We start from the raw sequence: 25,321 nt of genomic DNA on the forward strand, positions 1-25,321 counted from the left end.
ACTCATATGAACTCTTTAGCAAAGATCATGCTCTTAAACCGTGGCTGGCTCACAATCAGTTTTAAAGCTGAAAATACTCAACTGTATATCTAGCATAAGACAGAAAATATTCTTTACCAAAAGGCCAAAATATCTGCATTATATTATTTATAAATAATATTTTTGGTGGAAGGCAGAGATACAGACATGGTGAGTTCCATCATCCATTTTGTGTTTCCCTCTAACAACATAAATCTGTTTCCCCCCATCTATCACGTCTCACAGGAGTTATCACTGAATTTTATCCTGAACAAAAGGAAATGCCTGTAATAGCAGAGTCTGATGTCTCAATTAATTCTGTAAGACCTCTGATGTGAAAAAAAGATATTGTGAAACTAAGAAAGGAAGAGGAAATAGATTTTTAAAAAGTAGCTGAGTCTCCCATGGTGAGAACTGCTTCTTTTTATCTTAGAGCAAATACATAAAACATACATCTTGACATGAAAGACAAAACTAGTGTGCAGAAATGGAATAGAAGCCATTCTTCTTTAAGACATGTCTGGGTTACTCTACTAGAACAACGCACTAGGCCAGTGTAACATTTCAGTGATTGCTTTCTTATTATTTTTTTTCAGCAAGCTGAATTGTAGACAGTTTTTGAATAAAACTTGAAAATATTATGTCTCTAACCCTTTCTACTGTGTTAAAGATCCCAAGCGTTTTACATGTTGAATGCAAACAGCACTGATGCAACTCAAATACCATTTTTCCCTCAGGCAGCAATGATCTCTTTGCCAAATAATAATGTACCATGGCTTAGAGCAATCATTTTCAACCGATCCATTTTATTAAACTTATAGATATAGAAGAGATGTGGCTATGCAAGTAAAATGTAGCCTCCAAAAAACACTAGAATAAATGGCAACTATCGAGAGAACACATTGCCTTAGGACAGCACTCAAGAATATACAGAGAATCCATAAATACGAATCTGGCTTGAAAAATATAACGAAAAAAGTATCTGTTGCATTTTCTTAAGGCATGAAATTGGCCTAAATGTTATACCATTGCATAATTACAAGAAAAGTGGAAGGCTCTTTAAAATATTTTCTCAATAATTTAATAAGAACTATAATTATCTATAATATTTCTTTATCATACTATTACTACCAGTCTTTATCTGCCTAAGAAATGCTGGAAAGAACCATGAATCTTTTGTAACAAGCCAGAATAATGTTTAAACACAAATGTTGTCTCACATACACATACTTTTGTAAATGGCACATTTTTTGCACTTTTTCACATACTAGGATATAATTACATGAATATTGAGTGGAATGAGTATTTTTATTTTTGACTGAAATGGCAAATACACAACCTACATACAATACACTCCAAAGTATAGATCAGATATTGATGGCATTTTATTGCCTATAAATATATTCAAGAATGTATATATATTCAAGGCTCCAGTACATACTAATTTACAAATACTTCACACAACTCACCATGAGAAGATATTTGATCTATATCTCAATATATAATTGAGAAATTGAAAGGGAATTTATTTTCTCATCAAGAAAACTTATGTACAATAGGCAGGTCAACTAACATTAATACTTTGACTCAATAGTGTTTAAGAGTAGCAACTGTAAATCTTCTGATTGTGTGCATGCATGTGTGTATATATATATATATGCTCCATATATATGTGCTCCATATATATATGCTCCATATATATATGCTCCATATATATATATGCTCCATATATATATATGCTCCATATATATATATATGCTCCATATACATATATATATGCTCCATATATATATATATATATATATATATATATACTCCAAGCTCCAAGCAGATACACTAAGGGAAGGAGCCATTGAACTCTCTTTACAAAGCAAATAGTTTATAACCAGATAAAGTTTTAATAGTAACTAATATTAAAGTAGTGAAACAAAAACACTGTATCTGGATTTATATTTTATTTAATGATTCTAACTTTCATGGAAAAGATCTATAGTTTTCTTGCTCTCAGCTCACTCCTGAGTTCAATGATTGAAACTCAACAAAAAAATCTTTCTACTGCTGGTGTGTTGAAAAAGAAAGAGTTTTGTTTGCTTGCCTGCTTTCCCCTTCAGAATTGTCCATTTGTATTGCCAAAAAGAAAAAAAAAAGCCTCTCAAATTTTCATATACAATCTTGCTTTAAGCCAAAAGTTTAGGGGAGAGAGAGAAGAGAGCAAAGCTTAGGCAGACATGATACAAGGAGCAATATACATATTTTTTAAAAATTAACCTAAGTGTTCACTCTGAATTGCCTGAACAACTGTGCCCATACCCCTCTCCTTAGAAGAATACGTGACACCCAAGCTATAGTTAGCATTAAGCCAGAAACTCCTGTCTCTTCCTATCCCAGCAGTGGTGGCTGTATCTTTCCACACATCCTAAGTTTTCAAGATCTGAAAAGCTAGTGTTCTAGACAATATTGGCAAGCAGCTAAACACCAGAATACTCTGGGTGTATTGGGATAATGTGCTCTCTTTGCTCCTTCGTTACTTTGCAAGCTTCCCTTTTTGCCAATAAACCTTTTGCTTAATGTGTTTCATTTGATGTTTAAATGTATTCTCTTCTTTGACTTCATTTTAAATATTACAGATAAGTTAAAAATAAAAAGATGGGAGGCACGACACAACACTAAATAAGAAAACTGGATGGCTCTATTAATGTCAGCTAGAACAAGCAATGTTTAATAGTGGTAAGGAGACATATTTAATTATAATAAAGGGATCAACAGGTGTAATCCTGAGTAGGCCTGTCTTGCAGAATAGGTAATACCCAAGACGGGATTCACCTTACATGAAATTTTCCTTTCATCATAATAAAAATGGTGGCAGTTCAGAAAATGGAATTAAATTTAGTTTGATACTCATATAATAGAAGTTAAGAGAGCTGGCCCTGGAATGGATAGGCTTAGAATCCAATCCATAATCCACCACTTACCAACTATGTGAAAGTGGATAACCGCATTTACCCTCGATTTTTCTCCCTACAAAATCAGTACTATAAGAGAAAAGGCATTTCTACTATAATACTATATGTATGTTCCTGAAAAAGACTTGTTCTCTTGTATTTAGAATAATAAAAATCAAAACAATCACAATCGTGTTAAAAATATTAGCACAGTTAAATATTTATTGATATTTTCAACACATTTCTTGGCTGGTCAATCTTTTACAGCCTTAAATACTGGGATTTGTGCTTCATCCTTTAAGAAGTAGGTATTGAGGGCCATTTACCTCTAGGGACGTTTTTTATAAAAATGGAAAACTTCCTCTTTCATTTAGCCTCTTTATTAGCCTATTAATTCAGATAAATAACTTTGCAGCTTCTTTTTATGTACTTCCTGATTCTCAAGAGAGATTAACATATTAAATTACAGGAGTTCATGTAACTGCTAATATAGACTCTATTTGTACAGAATAAAAGTTCTTCAATAGATTTTTCATTTTTTCCTAAGATCTACTTACATAGCTAGCCCTTTCTTTTTAATTGTGAAAAAAAGCTTATCCAGACCATATCAAAGTGTAAATAACAAATGTATGAATAAACTTAAATAACTAGAAAATAACTTATAAATTAATAAACCTTCCTCATTATGCCAACTTTATTCTACTATTTACCAATTGTGTATAATGTAATTTACATCAAAGAAGAGCCTACTGGTTTGCTCTGATGATTAAATTAGATAACCCATGTGAAGTGCTGACTATAGTTCCCACCAGAAGTAAGAATTTCTAAAACGAAAATTATGGTTATTGTTGTTGATGTTAATAACGCCATTTTGGAAGGAAATCATTTTTGGCTAAAAATAACTTACTTTATGTCACAGAAGACTTACAAACCAAGCCTATTCTTCATTTCACAAAGCTAGGGTTATGTTTGGTCAACACATTAGTGTAGTAAGCAGTCTGAAAGAATTTATATGAATTCAAAAGACTTAAATCCACAGTAAACAATATTGGAAGTCAGAAGGTAAGAGTGAATGCCTCTTTGAGAAACAACTGTAAAGAAATCCCCATGCCTCTAATGGACAGTTCTTTCTATGCTACATTTCAGCTGATAGGCAAACCATCCAGGCCTGCTATCACCAGAGACTGACCACCACTCTTCCCACTTTCTAACCTCAGTCTTGAATTTTCTCATAGAAACAGTTAGTTTTAAAGGCAGGAAAACGCCTTATTCAATAAATTCATACTAGTAGTGATCTTTATATAGAATACTTTTTGCTGATCCTCAGTATAGTGCTTGGTTTTATTAGGAAATATACACACGTAACACACACACACACACACACATACATGTACAGTTGACTTTCCATATTCATGAGTAGTGATCTTTATATAGAATATATAGAATACTTTTTGCTCATCTTCAGTATAGTGCTTGGTTTTATTAGGAAATACACACACACGTAACACACACACACACACACACACACACACGTACATGTACAGTTGGCTTTCCATATCCATGAGATTCTAATTCATGGATGTAATCAATCAGGGATCAAATATATTTAGGAAAATAATCGATAATTGTATCTTCACTAAACATGTACAGACTTTTTCTCATCATTATTTCTAAACAATACAGTATAACAACTACTTTCATAGCATTTACATTGTATTACGTATTATAAGTAATATAGAGATGATTTAAACTATAGTCATAAAGGTTGCTTAATGACAGGAATATATCCTAAGAAATGTGTCTTTAGGCAATTTTGCCATGGTACAAACATCATAGAGTGTACTTACATAAACCTAGATGTATATCCTACTACACACCTACTCTATATGGTGTAGTGTATTGCTCTTAGGCTACAAACCTGTACAGCATGTTACTGTACTGAATATTGTAGGCAATTGTAATAGAATGGTATTTGTGTATCTAAACATATTTAAACACAGAAAACATACAATAAGAATATAGAATTATAATCTCATGGGACTTCCATCATATAATGGGGTTTGTCATTGGCCAAAATGTAGTTATGCTACACATGACTGTATATGGAATAATATGAATAGGTTATATGAAAATACCATTCCATTTTATATAGGGGACTTGAGTGTCCCTGGATTTGGGTATCCGTGGGAGGAAAGGGGAATACTGGAACCAATTCCCCATGGATACCAAGAAACAACTCTATATGTATATTATAGAAACTATAGACAGACAGCAAGCCTGGATGGGTTGCATATATATATATATGTGTGTGTGTGTGTGTGTGTGTATGTGTGTGTATATGTATGTGTGTGTGTATATATATATATGTAGAGAGAGAGAGAGAGAGATGGAAAGTCATATGAATCATATTTTGATATTCAATGTTTTCCTGGAAAAGTCACTTGCATCTTTAAATAGACAGTTATAATACAAATGAATTACTCTCTAAAATAGCTGGGACGTGGCTGTGGCAGGTTGGTGGGGGGGGTCTGCTGCCTTTCTAGTTAACCTAACTCAGTGAAGCTGAGACCGTAAGTTCTGTAGGGAGAGAGAGTAATTGACTGCTTTAGTTCATTCCAAACATTAAAATAAGGAAAAATCACTCTGTGCATAGAACCCACTACTTGGTGCTCTAAAACAATTAATTATTCAAAGTTGTAGAAACAATATGGATTGCTAAGATTTTCCCTGCAATCTTTCCCTAGTTTGAGCCAACTAGAAGAATGTTTAGTTATATCATATAACCAGAAGCATATATTGCTTTCTCTTGCATGTTAATCCTTGCAAACAAAACAAACAAAAAAAATTAAAGCTTCCCAAAGTACATTATTAATTAAAAAATTAAAAGATTAAAAAGTGAAAATTTAGCTAATATGTAGCTTTCCAGTGAGGTTAAGCAGTGACTATAGCCATTATTCTGTTAGCATTGAGTAAAATCTATATTCCAAGATTACCAGGCTAAAATATGACTTTTTCATTTCAAATTCTCTTTTTTAATCCAAATTTTCCAGCACCTTCCTAGAAGTAGTGTCTCTGTTCTTTGACTTTTCACGCTTTTTCTTCATTTACAATTATATAAACTAAATTTCAACTATGTGTATGTACATATTGTATCTAGATAACTACTTGGAAAACTCTTAACATGGCAAGACATATATAATGTATGTGTCCAGCAACTTTATCATGACAGTACAAATTTTGGCTGGGCTGGAGTCAAAAGCTAGGAATATATTAATTACATCAATTCTTGCTAAAGGGGAGAAATAATGCCAAGTCACCAACAATTAAATAAAAACAAGTATTAAAAACATGTTCCTCTGCAAAACTATGTTGATCCTTAAAATTTAAATTTTATTTACTTCAAAAGAAAAAAATTGCAAAGTGGAAGACTTTACTAAAATGTACTTCACTTGTATCTCTCAGGTAACATTATATTTTATTTACTTATTATATTCCTTCAGGATATATAATATAATAGATGATGTATTAAGGTAGGTATAGAAATCCAAGCATAAAACTTCAGAATTGGATTGAAACCATCCTGGCTAACACAGTGAAACCCGGTCTCTACTAAAAATACAAAAAATTAGCCGGGCGTGGTGGCAGGCGCCTGTAGTCCCAGCTACTCGGGAGGCTGAGGCAGGAGAATGGCATGAACCCGGGAGGCGGAGCTTGCAGGGAGCGGAGATCGCACCACTGCACTCCAGCCTGGGGGACAGAGCGAGACTCTGTCTCAAAAAAAAAAAAAAAAAAAAAAAAAAAACAACCCTTCAGAATTGGAGTTTTGTTCTTCTATCTTTAGCTTTTTCTTTAGAAACTGAAAGAGATACCTTAATATTTAGGCACTTACTAAATATCTATTATTCTATTATGTTGTGAATAAAGTACTAAGTAAATGCACATACATTGTACATTTTGGTGTAGAATTTATGTTTATTTTGTTCAAAAGTCACTTATACAAGTAAAAATTCAGTCATAAAATTTTAGAACTAGGAGGAAACTTAGCATCCCTTTTTATGTATGTATAGGTGGAACATAAAGTCAATCCTCTGTTATCTCCACATTTTCCAATCCCAAGAGTTAAAAATCACCTGACCAAGACAACCTAGCTAATAAAAGCAGATTCAAAACAAAAACCTGGTTCTACTAATTGACAGTTCAGTTCTCCTTTCCCTGGTTCCCTATATTTTGCTTTTCTCTTGGATATATACATTTTTAAAATATAAAAACATAAACATCTTTTTAGTTTTGTTTTCAGTTTTTGGGAAAGTTATTCAAAAATTCTGAATACATATAAATTCACTATTTTGAATTTCATGCCCTATAATATTTTTCACAAAAGTTCAAAAGATTACAATGGAAATGACTCTAAAATATGGCAGAAGAGTATAATATAATTATCGATATGACCCTAGAATCAATTTCCCTAGGTCATAGATACAGAGATAGATATAGATGTCATCTGTGACATTAGAGCTTGCCACCCATACAAGAGGATAGTGGGCATTAAGTATGGTCCAAAAAACCTGTGACGTGCTTCTACCCCAAAGAAAAGTCTATGTTTCTATTTCCCATGTATATGATTATGTGGTTACATAACATGAGATTCTATGTTGTATACATGTGTCTATGTGTCTGTATAACATGAGAACACAAACTGTGTTGTGTTCTGAGTCCATAAGGAATACATAACAACCTGATTGAGCTTGGAAGCAAATGCTTCCCTAACCATGTTTCAGATGAAATGGTAGCCCTGACAATTCCTTGATTATACTCTTGTGAAACCTTAAGCAGAGTACCTGGCTATGCTGTGTCTGGACTCCTGACTCAAAGAAACTATCAAATAATAAATGTGTGTTGTTTTAAATTACCTAATTTTAATGATATTGTTATACAATAACAGGTAATTTACACAGGATTTAATGTCAAAAGATCTATGTTCAGAATCTTGGCTGCACACTACTTACTAACTGTGAGCTTAAGCAAGTTCCCAAGATTTTTACAATCAGCAATATAGAGTTCTATGAGAAAAAAATAAAAATGAATGTAAGTGGAGGCATGCAATTACCCAATGAATAACATTTTTCATCCTACAGCTACTAGCAATTTATATAGATTTGAGCATATAAAGGAGTTATATATTATTTTTCATTAAATTGGGAACATTATCAACAAAATGATTTTAAATGTAAAATGTACTTTCTGTACAGCTGAAATAAGAGAAGCACAGAACATACTTAAATACCAGCAAGAAAAAAAAAAGACTATGTATGCATATGTAAAATATAAAACAAAAAGAAGGCAACAGTTTATTCACAGTAACTGTTGATAATTTTTCATGAAATAAAAGGCCATTTCTTGCTGGCAAAAGCAAAAATGAACAAGATAATAAGCAAAAAAAGTCATACTACTAAGATCAAAAATGCTTATTAGTACTTATTAGCATTTGCTGACTGTATTAACTGGACTAAGAGATAAAATATAAAGACTTTCAGGGAATTACCATATTTAATTATCAGACTGGTGTAAATGGGAAAGGTTTATACCCTCAGAATATTACAATATTTTATTATTTTCAGGTCATCAAATTGCTGCAGTTAAAATTAAAAGTACAAGCATACCATGCCGTGTGTGTGTGTGTGTGTGTGTGTGTGTGTTTCAACACAATGATTAAAGTGGGTAAAAAACAATCTTCATACCCCACTCTCCTCAACCAAAAAAAAAAAAAAAAAAAGAGTATAGAATCTAATCAGGCAGTTCTGTTCATTAGAAAAATATGTCCCAGGGGTTGAAATCAAAGAAACAAATATTGGTTATTTTATTTTACTTTTTTTTGAGAGAGTCTTGCTCTGTTGCCCAGGCTGGAGTGCAGTGGCGCAATCTCGGCTCACTGCAACTTCTGTTTCCTGGGTTCAAGCGATTCTCGTGACTCAGCCTCCCTAATAGCTGGGATTACAGGCACCTGCCACCACAAACAGTTAATTTTTTTTTTTTTTTTTTTTTTTTTAGTGGAGACGGGGTTCCGCCATGTTGCCCAGGCTGGTCTTAAACTCCTGACCTCAGGTGATCCATCCGCCTCGGCCTCCCAAAGTGCTGGGATTACAGGCGTGAGCTACTGCATCCAGCCAAAAATATGGTTTTAAAATGTATGTGAAAGATTGATTTGAAAAGATAAAAGCCAGAAAAGCCCTGCTTGATGAAAAAGCTCAACCTCTTAACCTGTGCCTCCATTAGAATCAATTATAAACCTCAAATTTTGGGTTTTTCTTCCATTCCCTAACCAAACAATTAAATCTCTACCAAGCTGAAGATCTCCCCCCCTTTTTTTTTAACTAAAACTTCATTTCAACTTGTGAAATTCCTTTTTTTAGTGAAAATGCAACTGTAGAAAGTTGTTGTTGTTAGATATGTGATTTAAAATATAAACTTTTTGACTGCGATTTTAAACACTATTTCAAAGTTTTAAATGATTTGATTCAGTAAATTTGTAAGTGTGATTTATTAGATTGAAAGAATTGATTAAGTGTCTTAAGAAAAAAATCCTCTTGGGTATGCTTGCCTACCCTTCTAGACGTTTGAAGAGTTTGTATTAAATTTATCAACATCACAGTAGTTTAATTATTAAAGATTGCATATATAGTACTTTGGATAGGGAAAGTAAGTTTGTTAAGCTTATGAGTTAATAGAACTTTAATCACAGAACAAATTAAAGTTTTTTCCCTTAGTTTTTCAGTCTTCCTATGGTTATAGCAGGAATGAAAATATTTATGTTATATTTATGGTCAAATACGATTTTGATTTTATCTGTGTCATTTACACATATTTAATATTAGTTAAAACTCAAGCAATATTCCATGAAAAGACAACCCACATATTCAAAAAATAAAAACACCTAATTGACTGTAGGACAACAAACAGAATTATATAAGACAAAGAATATGTTTAAGAAATGGATGTGGAATTAACTGGTAGTAGTGAATCAATGAACATATTTCAACAACTCCATTTATTTCATTTTTTGAGTTTCTGGTTGATCCAAATCCAAGTGTATATTCCAGGCAGAGAGAAAGGTCACATCATAATCCTCCTCCATTTCTCCTCTGACTTCAGATTTAATTTTTAATATAAGATATTTAAAACCTTTTATTCCATAGATAAATTTGTACAATAGAAAATGTGGTTTTTCAGTACCTCTAGGAGAATTCTGAGTTGTCATAACCCTACAGTTAAATCTGTTTTCTCACCTATAAAATCATTCAGATTAACAATTCTGTAAACAATAAGGCAAAATTATTTAATATGTTATTGAAAATAATAAAACAGAAGGATGTTATGACAATACTAAATGTGAATTAGAACTATGTTACAGAAAAATGTTTTGTTTCTATAGGTAATTTGCTTCTGGAAACAATTAATTGGAGGACATATTTAATAACCATACGTGCTCAAGCAGTTTGCTTTTTTCATGTAAAAGTGGGCAAGTATTAAGACTAAATTCTGTCATTTTTTTCTATGGCAGTGCCTATCGTAGAAAAATAAATAAGCTTAAGTTTGATAATTAAAGCAGCAAAAATGTAATTAACTAAAGAGTACTCAAATGTTCAAAGTTTTCTGATAGGCTTATCATTTGAGAGGTTAATCCAGCCAAACAAATTTAATTTAATGTACTCTCTAACTGCAAATGAAGTAAACTTTCTAAGTCATATTCCTTTTCAATAGCACAAGTACTTGCCCTTTTTAAAAAATCAAATAAACTAACTAAATTAAATAAGATTCTTTCAGGTATTTTCTAAAGGTCATTTTATTCATTTGGTCTGTAAGATGATGAAAATCATTTTACACATTGAAGAAGCTATTTCAAAGCCTGACGAAGTACTTTACTTTCAAAAATATTTTCTAATAATCATTGCATAAATGTTTCACCTCCTTGGTTAAATTGATTCCTTTGTGTTTTATTCTTTTTGATGCTATTGTAAACTGAAGTATTCTCTTAATGTCTTTTTTAGCGTATTACTTGTTAGGTATACAAGTACAACTGATTTTTGTGCATTGGTTTTGTATCCTACTACTTTGCTGAATTTAGTTATTAGTTGTGTGTGTGTGTGTGTGTGTGTGTGTGTGTGTGTGTGTGTATAGACTCTTTAGGGCAGGGATGTCCAATATTTTGGCTTTCCTAGGCCACAGTGAAAGAAGAATTGTTTTGGGCCACACAGGTAATACACTAACACTAGCGACAGCTGATAGCTGATGAGTTACAAAAAAAAAAAAATCCCAAAAAATAATCTTATGCTGTTTTAAGAAAGTTTATAAATTTTTGTTGGGCCACATTCAAAGTTGTCCTAGGCTGCATGTGGCCTGCGGATCGTAGGTTGGACAAGCTTGCTTTAGGGTTTTCTATATGCAGTGTATTTAAGAAAGAGGAAGATTGTTTAACTTCATATAATAATAATCAGATACTTGAATATGTTTTATTATTTATACATAATATTATTCAAATATTAATCAGAAAACCACCTGATAGTGATTATCTACTTTCTCAACATAACTTTTTCCCACTATAAACAGGCATTGTTATGCGGAATATGTAAAGAACTTCTGAAATCCAACAAGAAAACAAATGATCTGATTGAAAAGTGTGTAAAGAACTTGAATCAATATTTTTTCAAAGAAGATATACAAATAATCAATAAACACACAGAAAGATGGTGAACATCACTAATCATTGGGGAAATAAAAATGAAAGCTACAATAATAAACCACCTCACATTCATTAGGATGGCTACTAGACAAAAAACCTAAAAAATAGCAAGTGTTGGCGAGGATGTGGAGAAATTGAATCACTACAATGTTGGTTGGAAGGTAAGGTGGTGCAGCCCAAAATTTCAGTTACACAAAAGAAGCAAGTTCAAGAGATTAATTTTACATCCCAGTAACTATAGTTAATAACAATATATTGTACACTTGAAAATTGCTAAGAGAGTAGATTTTAAGTGTTGTCTGTACAAGAAGTGAGGTAATACATATGTTAGTTGGCTTGATTTAACCATTCTACAATGCATACACATATCAAAATATCATGTTTTACAAAAGAAATATATACAATTTTTATTAATAAATTTAAAGTTTAAAATAAAATCATACGGAAATTGTGGAAAACATTATGTTTCCTCAAAAATTAAAAACAGTATTACCACGTGATTCAGCCATTTTACTTCTGAGTATATACTCAAAAGACTTGAAAGCAGTCTCTGGAAGAGGTACTTATATACCCATGTTCCTGGCAGCGTCATTCACAATAGCTAAAACTTGGAAGCAAATTAAGCATCCATCCATGGATAAATCAATAAACAAAATGTGGTATATACACAAAAGGAATATTATTCAGCCTTGAAAAAGAAGGAAATTCTGACACATGCTACAACATGTATCAACAGTGAGGCTGGTATGCTAAGTTAAATAAGCCACTCATGAAAAAACAAATATGGCATGATTATACTTGAAACTGACCCAATACTTCCATATATTTTTTAATAAACATAGATGTTTACTCTTCTGATCTGAAAGTCTGAAATTTGCCAAATGATCTTCAGGCCTCTCAAAGTATCAAAAAACTCACCATATCACCACATCCAGACAATGAGATGCAGGATCCCTCATTCATTATGCTTGCTTCCTTGCCCCTCTGTAATTCCTGTTTCTTGCACATTATTGCTTTTCTTCCCTGCTATATAAACCCCTAGTTTTAGTCAGTCAGGGAGATGAATTTGAGACAGCTCCCATCTCCTCGGCTGTATCACCTGATTAAAGCCTTCTTCCTTGGCAATATTCATCGTCTCAGTGATTGAGTTTGTGTGGCAAACAGCAGGACCTAGACCAAATCCCTGGTGTTTTGGTAACACACTTACATGGGGTACTTAAAGTAGTCAAAATCATTGACAAAGTAGGTTGTTACCAAGGACTTGGGGAGGGAGTAATGGGGAGTTATTGATTAATGGTATAGAGTTTTAGTTTTACAAGATGAATAGAGTTCTGGAAATGGATAGTGGTAATGGTTGCACAACTGTATGAATATACTTAATACCACTGAACTGTACACTCAGATATGTTTACATCTGTTCCTCTTGCTTCACTTGTCCTTATCGTATTTGCTACAAGGCATTAGGATCAATTATCCCCCACAAGTATGGAAAGTCTTTTCTCTGTTCAAATGTTCATCAGCATGAAGGGTCCAAAAATGGCCAGAGGACAATCTGAGCTTCCAATTAGTCAGAACAATAGTTGAGTTTCGTTGTCAAAGCGTTCAACTTCTGGTCCTAGAACTCAAATGTCACCCAGCTGAAGGTCACAGACAAGAAAGCCAAAATTATTCACGAAGATTATTAAGTAAGATAGGAAGAGAGATCACTTTCATCTTCACTTCAAGTTGCCCAGGCTCTGTTATGTCATGCCATCTCCTGCATAGCTATTCAGGAGAGGGCATGCCTTCGTGACCTCTAATTTAAAGCATACGCCACATACTGTAAGAGAATGACGAAACCCCATAGAAGTTCATCTTCTACTAGCCGTTATCTGAGAATTAAGAATTCTATCCCACCATCTTCTTCTGCTAGCTGCTTCTGCATGGTAGGCATTGTAGTAACATTACTGGATTAAGCTGTGGTGTGAGCTCTTTGCTATGATTCTTCACCTTAAAATAAAATAAATCACCTTGTTGGAAATGAGGTTGTATGTCCACCAGATAATGATCAAAAGCATTGGAAAGACGTTCTCTGAGCACATGAATGTTGTTTCAGGTAGAAGGTCTACAGACAACACAAATCCATACTGAATAATATTTATCCATATAAGGACCCTCCTCCATGATAAAAGTGGGTTTAATGCCACTGGTCAGTGAGCTGGTTCCCTGAGGAATGATACCATAATAGGGATTCAGATTTGGGTTCTATTACTGGCACATTGAGTATCAGCAACAGAAGTAACCAGATTAGCCTTAGTAATGCTATCTTGTTGAGCCCACATATTAATCCCATTTAGGTCACTATGAGCACTTTACACACAGGGTCATTTATTTATCCCTATTGAGACCAGGAAGCCCATTCTGTTACAGCGTCCCTCACTGACATCCCTAATCTACAGAGAAAAACAAACAAACAAACAAACTGTAGGGCTCTTCAAGGAAGCAGGATGCCCTTTTACCAATATACTTGTTAAATCTTGCTGAAGTGCATGTCCTCTGGTTATCTTAGAAGTGTATAGATAAAGGCTGGTTTATCAGATTACACATGAAGATAAACTCATTGCACATTTCCATCACTCTGAACTTTTAAACTCCTCTAAAGTAGGGCTTCTCAACTTTAATGTGCACATGAATCACCTAGAGATCTTGTTAGAATTTTAACTTATGATTTAGTAGATATAGAGTAGGAGGGTAGAGCCTTCTAGTTGATGCTGCTTGTCTGTGTGTCTCACTTTATGAAAGTAGGCTTTATCATAATGTTTCTAAAGTGTGGTCCCCTGACATAAGTATCATCTTCACATGAGAACTTGTTTGAAATCCATATTTGCGGCTCCATCCCAAACTATTGCATTAGAAACTCAGAGATCCCGATTCAGCAATCTGTGTTTAAATAGCCATCCATGAGGCTGGGAATGGTGGCTCACGCCTGTAATCCCAGCACTTTGGGAGGCCGAGGTGGGTGGATCACTTGAAGTCAGGAGTTTGAAACCAGCCTGGCAAACATGGTGAAACCCCATCTCTAATAAAAATACAAAAAAAAAAAAAAAATCAACTAGGCATGGTGGTGGGTGCCTGTAATCCCAGCTACTTGGGAGGCTAAGGGAAGAAAATCTCTGGAGCCCAGGAGGCAGAGGTTGCAGATCGTGCCATTGCACTCCAGCCTGGGCGACAGAGTGAGACTCCGTCTTAAAATAAAATAAAATAAAAATAGCCATCCATATCATTCTGATGCTTGTTGAAATTTGAGAACCTTGTTTTATAATGTGCTGTAAAAGTTCATACATTTTGACTTCATTAACTATAAGCTATTGTTGAGACTTGGTTTCAGTTAGCCAATCTAGCAGACTATTAATGCCACTTTTCATTGTGGTAGCCAAAACATCACACCCTGAATTCAGGGTGAATGCATTCATGCAAAAGAATTCAGCTTCAGCAAGTTTTGTATTTTGTTGTCCATTGTCTAACGTCTTTAGAATTCACTCCCATGCATGATTTCTAGCTCCCTGCCAATAGTGACAATGACCTATACCTTTTGTTTTGTTTTGAGACAGAGTCTCGCTCTGTCGCCCAGGCTGGAGTGCAGTGGTGCCATCTCGGCTCCTTGCAACCTCTGCCTCCAGGGTTCATGCCATTCTTCTGCCTCAGCCTCCTGAGGAACTGGGACTACAGGCACCCACCACCACACCCAGCTAATATTTTTGTATGTTTTTAGTAGAGACAGGGTTTCACCGTGTTAGCCAGGATGATCTCGATCTCCTGACCTCGTGGTCCACCCACCTCAGCCTCCCAAAGTGCTGGGATTACAGGCGTGAGCCACGGCGCCCAGCCAACCTATACCTATTTTGTAGTATAGGCTATCTTGTTTTGAAAAAGATCTTATATTCCTGTCTTGGCTAAAAGCTAACATTTCTTATGGCCCTAGAATCAATGAGAGTTGGTATAAGTGGGTCATGAAAAGAATTGACATTAGCTCTTGAGGAAACTGTCCAAATATAATTACTGTAAGGCTATTAGGCAGAAGAGGACTAGAGAAAGTGAGAGGGTCTAGTTCACTAGCCAGAAAGTTCATGAAATTGAGAGATTCAATGTTTTCACCCTTATCATTTTCCCATCGCATGTCTCAATGTCTCTTTTTTTCCCCAGTGCCAATTTTCAGTGCCTTTTCTTTAGGTTAAGACGACCAAAAGGGTTGAGAGTTCCAAGTATGTTGCATCTCTGCAACACTTATAATTATAAAAAGATGGGCTCCTTCAAAGCTGCCCTGATGACCTTCTGTTTCTCCATGTGCTCTTATTGCATTTTATACCTGTTAGTTTACATTTTCCCTATATACATTCTCAAGTATATAGGGAATATATACTTGGTTGTCATGAGAAACCAAATGTAATAATAATTACTACTATTGCTACAGTGAGTAATTGCTTCAGCCACTTGATTATCCAATACTCTATACCTGCACTCATCCCATGCCACCACAGGTGTCATTTGAGTAATTGTGATGCCACACCTGGCAAAAATTAGCCACATGCTATGTGAATCTCCCACCTCCATGAAAGGAGTTTATGCATGGATCCTTAATATGCACACTCCAATCCAAGAATCTCATTTTGAGTTATTTTTTTTTCTTGGAGACAAGTCAAGCACCAATTACTATAATACTTGGTGTACCAGCAAGAAAATGTCACCCTCAAATTTAGATAAACCAATGTGTTTTTAGTAAAGGAAAGCTTAAGAGAGGTGTGAGTAGGGTACAGGGGAACTATAAGGGGTAATGTCATACACTGACAAACAAGGAATACAGAAGAAAAATTTCATCAGAAAAATAAAAACATAATCTAATGGGAAAATGTCATATAACATGAGCCATGTTTAGAAAAGAAGGCAGCCAGCTTGGACAGAACCTATGCAACACATACCTGGCTATTATTTACCTCTTTCCCTTCATATTCTCCTTTCTTTGCCCATTTGTGGAAGCCAACTGAATGTCAGATGGCTCAGGAGCCTTCTGATGCAATCCATGCATCTCTGACAAGGTGAAGAGTGGATGTAAAGGGCAAACAGACGTATCTGCACATTACCTCCTCAAGGCAGTGTCTTCTGAATTGGTCTTGTCAAGAGAATCTCAATCAACAATGGGATATAGATTCAGGAGAAATTGAGAGGAAATTTATGAGTTAAAGCTTAAGTGATTGGCTTAGGAAAGCAAGTGCCATATAGTGTGAGGCATAATAACATTGCGGTACTGGACATTATTTAGTTGTAGTTTCCTTTATGTGTCTGTATAAAATCAATTTTTAGTTATATAATTTGCTCTATAGTACAGGTACTTTGTTTCAATCTCTTTCCACTATAAGAATTGCATACACATTTTAAAGCTAGTTTAATTAAAAAAAAAATGCTAATTTGTCTGGGCATGGCGGCTTACACCTGTAATCACAACACTTTGGGAGGCTGAGGCAGGTGGATCTCCTGAGGCTAGGAGTTCAAGGTCAGCCTGGTCAACATGGCGAAACCCCATCTGTACTTAAAATACAAAAAAATTTGGTAGGCATGGTGGTGGGCGCCTGTGATCCCAGCTACTTGGGAGGCTGAGGCAGAAAAATCACTTGAACCCAGGAGGACTATGTTGCAGTCAGGCTAGATTGCGCCACTGCACTCCAGCCTGGCCTGGGTGACAGAGTGAGGCTGTCTCAAAAAAAAAAAAAAAGAAATGTATTAATTTATTAGCTTTTATTGTGAGTAATGAAAGATTATACTTCTGTCCTTAGATCATATTGATAGTATTTATAACATTACATAATTCTATATTTTCCTCCAAAAAAAAATTTGTGGCCAGGCACGCTGGCTCATGCTTGTAATCCCAGCACTTTGGGAGGCTGAGGTGGGAGGATCACTTAAGGTCAGGAGTTTGAGACCAGCCTGGCCAACATAGTGAAACCCTGTCTCTACTAAAAATACAAAAATTAGCTGGGCATGGTGGTGCGTTCCTGTAGTCCCAGATACTCGAGAGTCTGAGGCAGAAAAATCGCTTGAACCCTGGAGGTGGAGGTTGTAGTTACCCGTGATTATGCCACTGAACTCCAGTCTGGGTGACAGAGCGAGACTCAGTCTCAAAAAAAAAAAAAAAAAAAAAAAAAAATTGCATTGCTGCAACATGAGAAAGCTGCTCCTCTAGTCAGAGTATGGCTAAGGGAAGTACATCATAACTTTTAATCATTGATATGTGATTAAAATTTTAAAGTTTTGATAACATTTTAATTAATGATTTAAGATGTTTGGCTAATTTCCATCTGAATTTAGATTCAAGCACTTTGCAAGCCTGTTTTAATCTCTATGCTTAAAAAGTCTACATATTAATAAAATCAGCCTTACTACATACAAGCTGTCAACAAACTCTGTTCTAAACACAGTGGTGGTATGAAGTCAAGTACCTTTCTAGCTAATGGTAGTCAGCTTATACAGTTGTTCAATGGGGCAACACAATCATATCTCCAATTGTTACAGAGATTGAAATGATTATCATCTGAACTACTGCACTTGGTGGCAAAGTTTTCTTTCTCAAGAAGGTTTTTGGTAAAATACAGATCTATCAACAGGAGATACCATTACATTTTTAGCACTTACCATATCATTTGCAGAGGGATAGACTCAGAATATGATAGTTTCCATGAAAAATAGTGAACAGTAAAAACTGAACTAAATGGAATATAGAACACAAGTATTGGAATGGGAGGCAAACGTTAAGAGGAAGAGATATGGGAAAATATATCAACTCATTATTCAAGCTTCATTTACATCACAAAAAGTTTCCATTCACAACCTTTTCAAATAAAACTGAAAGGTTTCCATGATATTTTAAAAATATAATCTGTATTTTATCTTAACAAGAACTTGGAACAATATTCTATCCACCATTCCTGATCCAAACAAGTGCCCAATCTTCATCTATCTTGCCTCATATTTTCAGTATAAACAGCCCATTCACTTTTTAGGGAAAAAAGACACAAATAACACAATGGCACAATTGTTAAGTTTCTCATTATATACAACCCTATAGCTAATAATGAACATGTCATTTCCATTTCTAGGTTGACTAATTTTGATGGGCAGAAGTGCTCTAAAGTATGCTTTTATAAACCTCATATCACATAGTACTCCATTGCTGAAACATGGCTTAATGCATGTTTTAGGATGGTGAAGGAAGGAGAGAAGGGAAAAAGAAAAGATGAAGAAAAGAAGAAAAGAAGAAAGAAAAAGGAAGGTGAAGGAAAGAAAGAGAGATGAAGAAAGAAAATGAAAATATGACCATGTTATAAAGAATATTGAAAATATATAATTATTTTTTCTTAATTTTAGCGTGTGTAGAAACTCTTAAGGCTGATGATGAGATAGATATTGTTTGCCATAAATTACATGAATCTATTCATTTTTACATTCTTATTATATAGCATTAGAATATGTTGCATTATATGTAGGCTCCTTAGAAGATATATGTAAATAAAATTATCGGGGAACCTGCCCCGATATTCATGTAGGTTCTTTTCTGTTTTTCCTAAGCATTGGCCAACTTGAGAAGTAAAGGGACAGAGTACAAAAGAGAGAAATTTTAAACCTGGGCATCCAGGGGAGACATCACATGTAGGTAGGTTCCGTGATGCCCCACAAGCCGCAAAAACCAGCAAGTTTTTATTAGGGAGTTTCAAAAGGGGAGGGAGTGTGCGAATAGGTGTGGGTCACAGACATCAAGTACTTTACAAGGTAATAGAATATCACAAGGCAAGTGGAGGCAGGGCAAGATCACAGGACCGCAGGACCGAGGCGAAATTAAAATTGCTAATGAAGTTTCGGGCACCATTGTCATTGATAACATCTTATCAGGAGACAGGGTTTTGAGATCAACTGGTCTGACCAAAATTTATTAGGCAGGAATTTCCTCTTCCTAATAAGCTTGGGAGTGCTATGGGAGACTGGGGTCTATTTCACCCCTGCAGCCTCAACCCTAAGAGGCAGGCGCACCTGGGGGCGCTGTTTATAAGCCTATACCTCCAGGTGCATATTCTCTTTCCTAGGGATGTTTCATGCTGAGAAAAAGAATTCAGTGCTATTTCTCCCATTTGCTTTTGAAAGAAGAGAAATATGGCTCTGTTCTGCCCGGCTCACCGGTGGTCAGAGTTTAAGGTTATCTCTCTTATTCCCTGAACAATTGCTGTTATCCTGTTCTTTTTTCAAGGTGCCCACATTTCATATTGCTCAAACACACATGATGTACAATTTGTGCAGTTAATGCAATTATTACAGGGTCCTGAGGTGATATACATCCTCCTCAGCTGACAGGATTAAGAGATTAAAGTAAAGACCGGCATAGGAAATCACAAGGGTATTGATTGGGGAAGTGATAAGTGTCCATGAAATCTTTACAATTTATGTTTAGAGATTACAGTAAAGACAGGCATAAGAAATTATAAAAGTATTAATTTGGGGAACTAATAAATGTCCACGAAATCTTCACAATCTACGTTCTTCTGCCATGGCTTCAGCCGGTCCCTCCGTTTGGGGTCCCTGACTTCCCGCAACATAAAATAATAAAAAAAAAAGATGCTTTCAACTTAGTGACTATTAGTACTGTCTATCTCTATGTGCACGTATTATGCACACACACACACCCCCACCTTAAGAACCCACTAAATATTGTTAAGTTCTTGGAAAATATGACCTTAAGTGAAATGACACACAATAGGTCCTTGAATAACGTAGTCATTTAGATATAATTATAATACACAAAAAATGGATTTTGTTATGCATTGTTTTGATTAAAGTCACAGTTTCCAAGAAACTATTGATGACATTAAGTGAGGAGTTTATACACACACAAACATGCACACACACACACACACAACACACACACACACCTACACACACAAAGGTAATTATACACAATATACTGACTGCCTTATAAGAATGTTTTTTCTATCTTGTAATAATACATGAGTACCACATTTTTCAACGCATTTAATCATGCTGTATCTGACAATGTGACTTATTAAGTCCCATAAATATATCTAATACATTTTAGAGTATAAATGTTCAATGCATTATTGTAGATAGATAATATGAAACTGTGCATGGGAGTGGAGTGAGGAATAATTGAAGAAAAGGCTCTTGCTGAACCAATTTACCTATGAGAGATCAGAATATGCCACCCCAATTTAAGATGGTTTGGCATAAGGATTGTTGAGCTGAAGGCAATTAAGAAGAAGATGAAGAAAAGCTCTCTGCCTCTATTTACCTAAAAGGACGATATACATTTACAAAGACAAAAAATATCCCCCTTCCCCTCTAAACCGGGGAGAACAAATGTTATCCACTGAAGAGAACTTTAGACTGTTATGGGCCTGGAGATGGCACCAGAGGAATCTACGTTAACAAGCTTTACTTAGCCTTTATCTGCCTTTTCTTTGCCTTGCCTCAAGTTGCTGTCTTTAGAAATTCAAAATCCTTTTCCTTTGTCATGTCACTTCCCTAAAACTTTACTGTTCTTTGTTGAACAACGCGTTATATAAGCTGAAATTCAAACTCACCTCCTTGGCAGCTACTCATTCCCTTGCTGTCTTCCACGTATATATGAAATACACATGTCAATAAACTTCTCTGGCTTTTCTCCTGTTAATCTCTCTTTTGGTCCATGGGTCCATTCCAACTAATACTTTATCAGAATCGAGGAAAAAAATATTTTTCCTCTTCCAAATAGCTATTTAGTATTTTCTGGCTGACAGAGCAAGTGTATTGACAGAGAACTCACATTTCATTCTCTTTCCAACACTCTTCTTTTGATACACTTTAATTATAATCCTTAAAAATCAGTCTCTGTGTTAGAAGTTGACATGATATATGAAGGAAAAGGGCCACTTTTTAATTCTGGAAGTTAATGCAATAACATAAAGTAGAAAAATAGCATATTTTGAAATATATTTCATGTCAAACACAGACATATCCTTCTAAAATGCAGCATCAGGAAATACTTAGGCATAATAACAAAGTTCAAACTATGATTTCAAAACAGAGAATTTGACAATTCAAGTATTGATATGATAAGCCTTTATTCTGATTTTTTTCCAAATATTCCGATAGTGGAAAATGTTCAAACAAAATTTGAAGGAGGAGGACTGTGTACTATCTTATTTTCCCTCAATATTTTTCTTATATACTTTAAAGTAATTTTATTCTGCAATATTGTGTCGAACTATGAATTTCTCAACCATTGTTTCTGAATTGCAGTAAAGTCAAACCGAGCAAGATGGCTTTAATATTGCCCTCATCTTGACGAAACTTTAAACACTTTTTTTCCTGACTGCATGTCCTGACTTTTATTTTCTTAGAGTGTTTACTTTAGAAAATTTTCCATTGTAAATTCTTCCTATGACTCTTTGAGATGTAAATATTCTCCCAGCCACTTGTTAGTTTTATAACCCAGGGATGTCTTAAAAACCTTGGAGACATCCCTTTGAAATATTGTTATCCAGAAAGATATTTTCCCGGTCTCCCAGTTTGTATGGATAATAGGAGCCTAAATTCCATAAGCAACAATTAAACACATGTGGTCCAAACTCAGGGAACAACTTTCCCTTCACTTCCTCCAATGCTTTTCCACTAAAATTTTCTTGCATTGTGTTTCAAAAGAACTGAGTTCAATTTCTATCCACTATTGCAATAGCCTTGAATAAAGTCTTGCCTGTTTAACTCTATCTGGTATAATTTTTCTTCAAGAGAACCTTAATTAGTCAAGTTCTATTTTGGCAATGGGATTCATATTGGAACTTAATTTTATATTATAAAAATGGATAAATAATCACAAACATAAAATATGAATATGTTTCCAACAACATTGTGTGCATCAAACCAGGCACTAAATGGCAAAGGTATAAATAATCATAATAACAACTTTTGTGGTGATAGAGTTTTTCCTAGATGCACTAGATATGCTGATATTCTTAAAATAAAAATTTTTACATATTAGCCAAAAGATACTTCTGCCAGACAAATGTTTTATTCATTATTACAAGGATTCTAGACCTTTTAAAATTAAGATATTCTGTTTCAAAGTCAATGTACAAATTCCCCTAAGTTCTTAAAAAATAGGGGCAGGTTTCATGGTGACCCGTTCAAAGATCTATTGCTGAGATAGATTTTAGTAAATCAATTTGGTTCACTATCCCAGTTGGTCACAAATATGAGTTTTTGTTATTACTTCAATTATCTTATTCATTGCTTACTCAAAATACTTTTTAAGTCTTATCCCATGCAGAAATCAAATGGTAAGGTTTTTAAAGTAACTATATGACTATTAGACTTATTTCCATGTAACTTGCTTTATTTTTGCCTGTCTTTAAGATTTATTACATAAAAAGTAATAACAATTAATTTTAATGTATTCCTAAAATTTCAAAATCTTGCTTGTTTAAAAAAATTAGTCTTAATTAAAAAAACACTATGAAAGAAAATAAGCCTTTAAGTGATCTATATTATCCTAATGATGTTGTTATGTTACTTAAATCAAAATTTGTGAAAAAAATAGGTTCACACTTCTGAATCTCAAATAAACTTTATAGATCAAAAATTACCATGAAAGGTGCTCAGAAACAATGACTAAAATTTCCATCTCTAGCAATTTTTATATATAATAAAATTGTCCTAACAATACTAGCTAATAAATTAGAGTTTGGTTACAAAATGAACCATGATAAAATCTATCACAGTAGGAAAATTTTAGAAAAGGTTAAGACCACTTAGATGATCTTACCTTCAATTTTAGACCAAGGAAAGTTTATAAGTGATATTTAACCCTTCAAAAATGCCCCCCAACATAGTATCTTATTCTTGTGCAACCTGGAAAAACAAAAAAAAAACTGGTATTAGAAGCTAGGTTATTTTATTTGCTGCTGGATTATTTGCTTATTTGTTGTTTTAAATCAGAAAAAAAAATCCAAATCTTCTGGTAGCCTAGAAATAATCAATAGCCTTGTAGACAACCAAGTATCCGGGTTGCCTTATGAACTAAGCATAGAATAGAATTAAACTAGACACTGCTAAAATGAATGGACAATTTTTAGTGGTATGTATATAAAGCTTAAAGTTCAAATAATGTAAATGGCCTACATCAAACATATTTTCTAAACTATAGAATTTTACACCAAACAGTATGTTCTGCCACAGTAAACTGTCTCTGGCTTTCTTAAAAGTGATTTATTTTATACTGCAAATTATTCTGTCATGTCCATTTGGCATATGTGTGTTCCTTTCTGATTTTCTCAACAACTCTGTCTTAGAAGGAAAGCATTTTCTTTTTAGAAACCATTTTGAATACATAATCACATATATGTAAAAGAACATTTAAAAAGAAACTGTTTCAGCCAAAACTATGCTACCTACTGTCAGTGAAGAGAGTTGCAGACAACTTTTGTAGGACATGGAAAAGAAGCGACTGAAGTTCAGTGTGTAACATTTATATGATTAAATATAATATAAATATAAATAATATAATGATTAAAGATGGGAGGCTCAGGTAGCTTGGAGACTGAGGATTTGGGAGGAAAGCAATATTACAGTGTGATAATTGCAAGTTATCGACAAAGAGTCATCAGACTTCTTGCATTTCTCCATAAGCTTGATGACAAGAACATGAGGTGGGTTTCTCTGAAAAGAACTAAATTTACAGAAATTAGAGAATTTAGAGAAATTAGTTGAAGGGTGTCTGACTTTCACTTGACAATTTTAAAGGGTGAAAGTCTAAATGAAGAACTTTTGCAGATTAACGGTCTGCAGTTAGGAAGTAACTGTATTCCAACTAGAGATGAGTCTCAAGTGAGTATTTCCCACCAGCAAATGTGGGCCATGCAAGAGAGTAGACAAGAAGGAGATGATCTCAAGCCCAGCCCAAGAGAATCACCATGAGGAATGAGGAGACCTCAGCAGTAAGACGCTGGGCTGTGCAGCCACATCCGCGGGAACAGCAAAAGTAAGTGACCAGAAGACAAATTCTCCAGCCATCCCAGGAATTGCCAGAAACAGCTATCCAAATTTGGAGGTCTCCAAAGAATCTGCCTACGTGGTTCACAATCTCAGGAGTTGCCAAAATCAGACCTAGAGAGTACAGCAATGCACCCTTTCTTTTCTTTTTACCTCTAATGCTTTTTCCAGGGTCAAACCTGGAGGAGATGAAAATAAGTATTTAGTAAGTTGAAGAAACAGAGATGAATAAGGCAGAGAGAGAGCAAGGTTGTCGACATCCAGGTTCTAAGGCAGCTGGGATGCCTACAAAAGGATATCCAAGCGGAAAAAAATTGAAGTAGATTTCTAGCCAAACTTAGAAGTCCTCTGTGTCTAATGTATTTCAGAGTAGGAGATAAAGTATTTGTTGGATTAGCACATTAGCAAAATTATCTAGAGAAAGGAATACATGTGTAATGTCCAATAAAAGCCAGTGATTCTCCAACTGAACATAAAATGGACTAAGTTGATAAGAAATGTGGGGCTTTTTCAACAAATAGTTTAAAATCAAAATCATGAAGGTGGATAAAATATTTCTTTA

The 25,321-nt window shown here is 34.5% G+C and overlaps 1 protein-coding gene across 8 annotated transcripts in view; it reads right to left on the bottom strand.

The window, feature by feature from the left end:
* The window catches only part of PCDH15 (protocadherin related 15), a 1,753,436-nt gene that overhangs the window by 578,428 nt on the left and 1,149,687 nt on the right, over window positions 1-25,321 (bottom strand). The window lies entirely within an intron of this gene.

The sequence above is a fragment of the Pan troglodytes genome, chromosome 8 (genome assembly GCF_028858775.2).
Source record: "Pan troglodytes isolate AG18354 chromosome 8, NHGRI_mPanTro3-v2.0_pri, whole genome shotgun sequence".
Classification (NCBI taxonomy): domain Eukaryota; kingdom Metazoa; phylum Chordata; class Mammalia; order Primates; family Hominidae; genus Pan; species Pan troglodytes.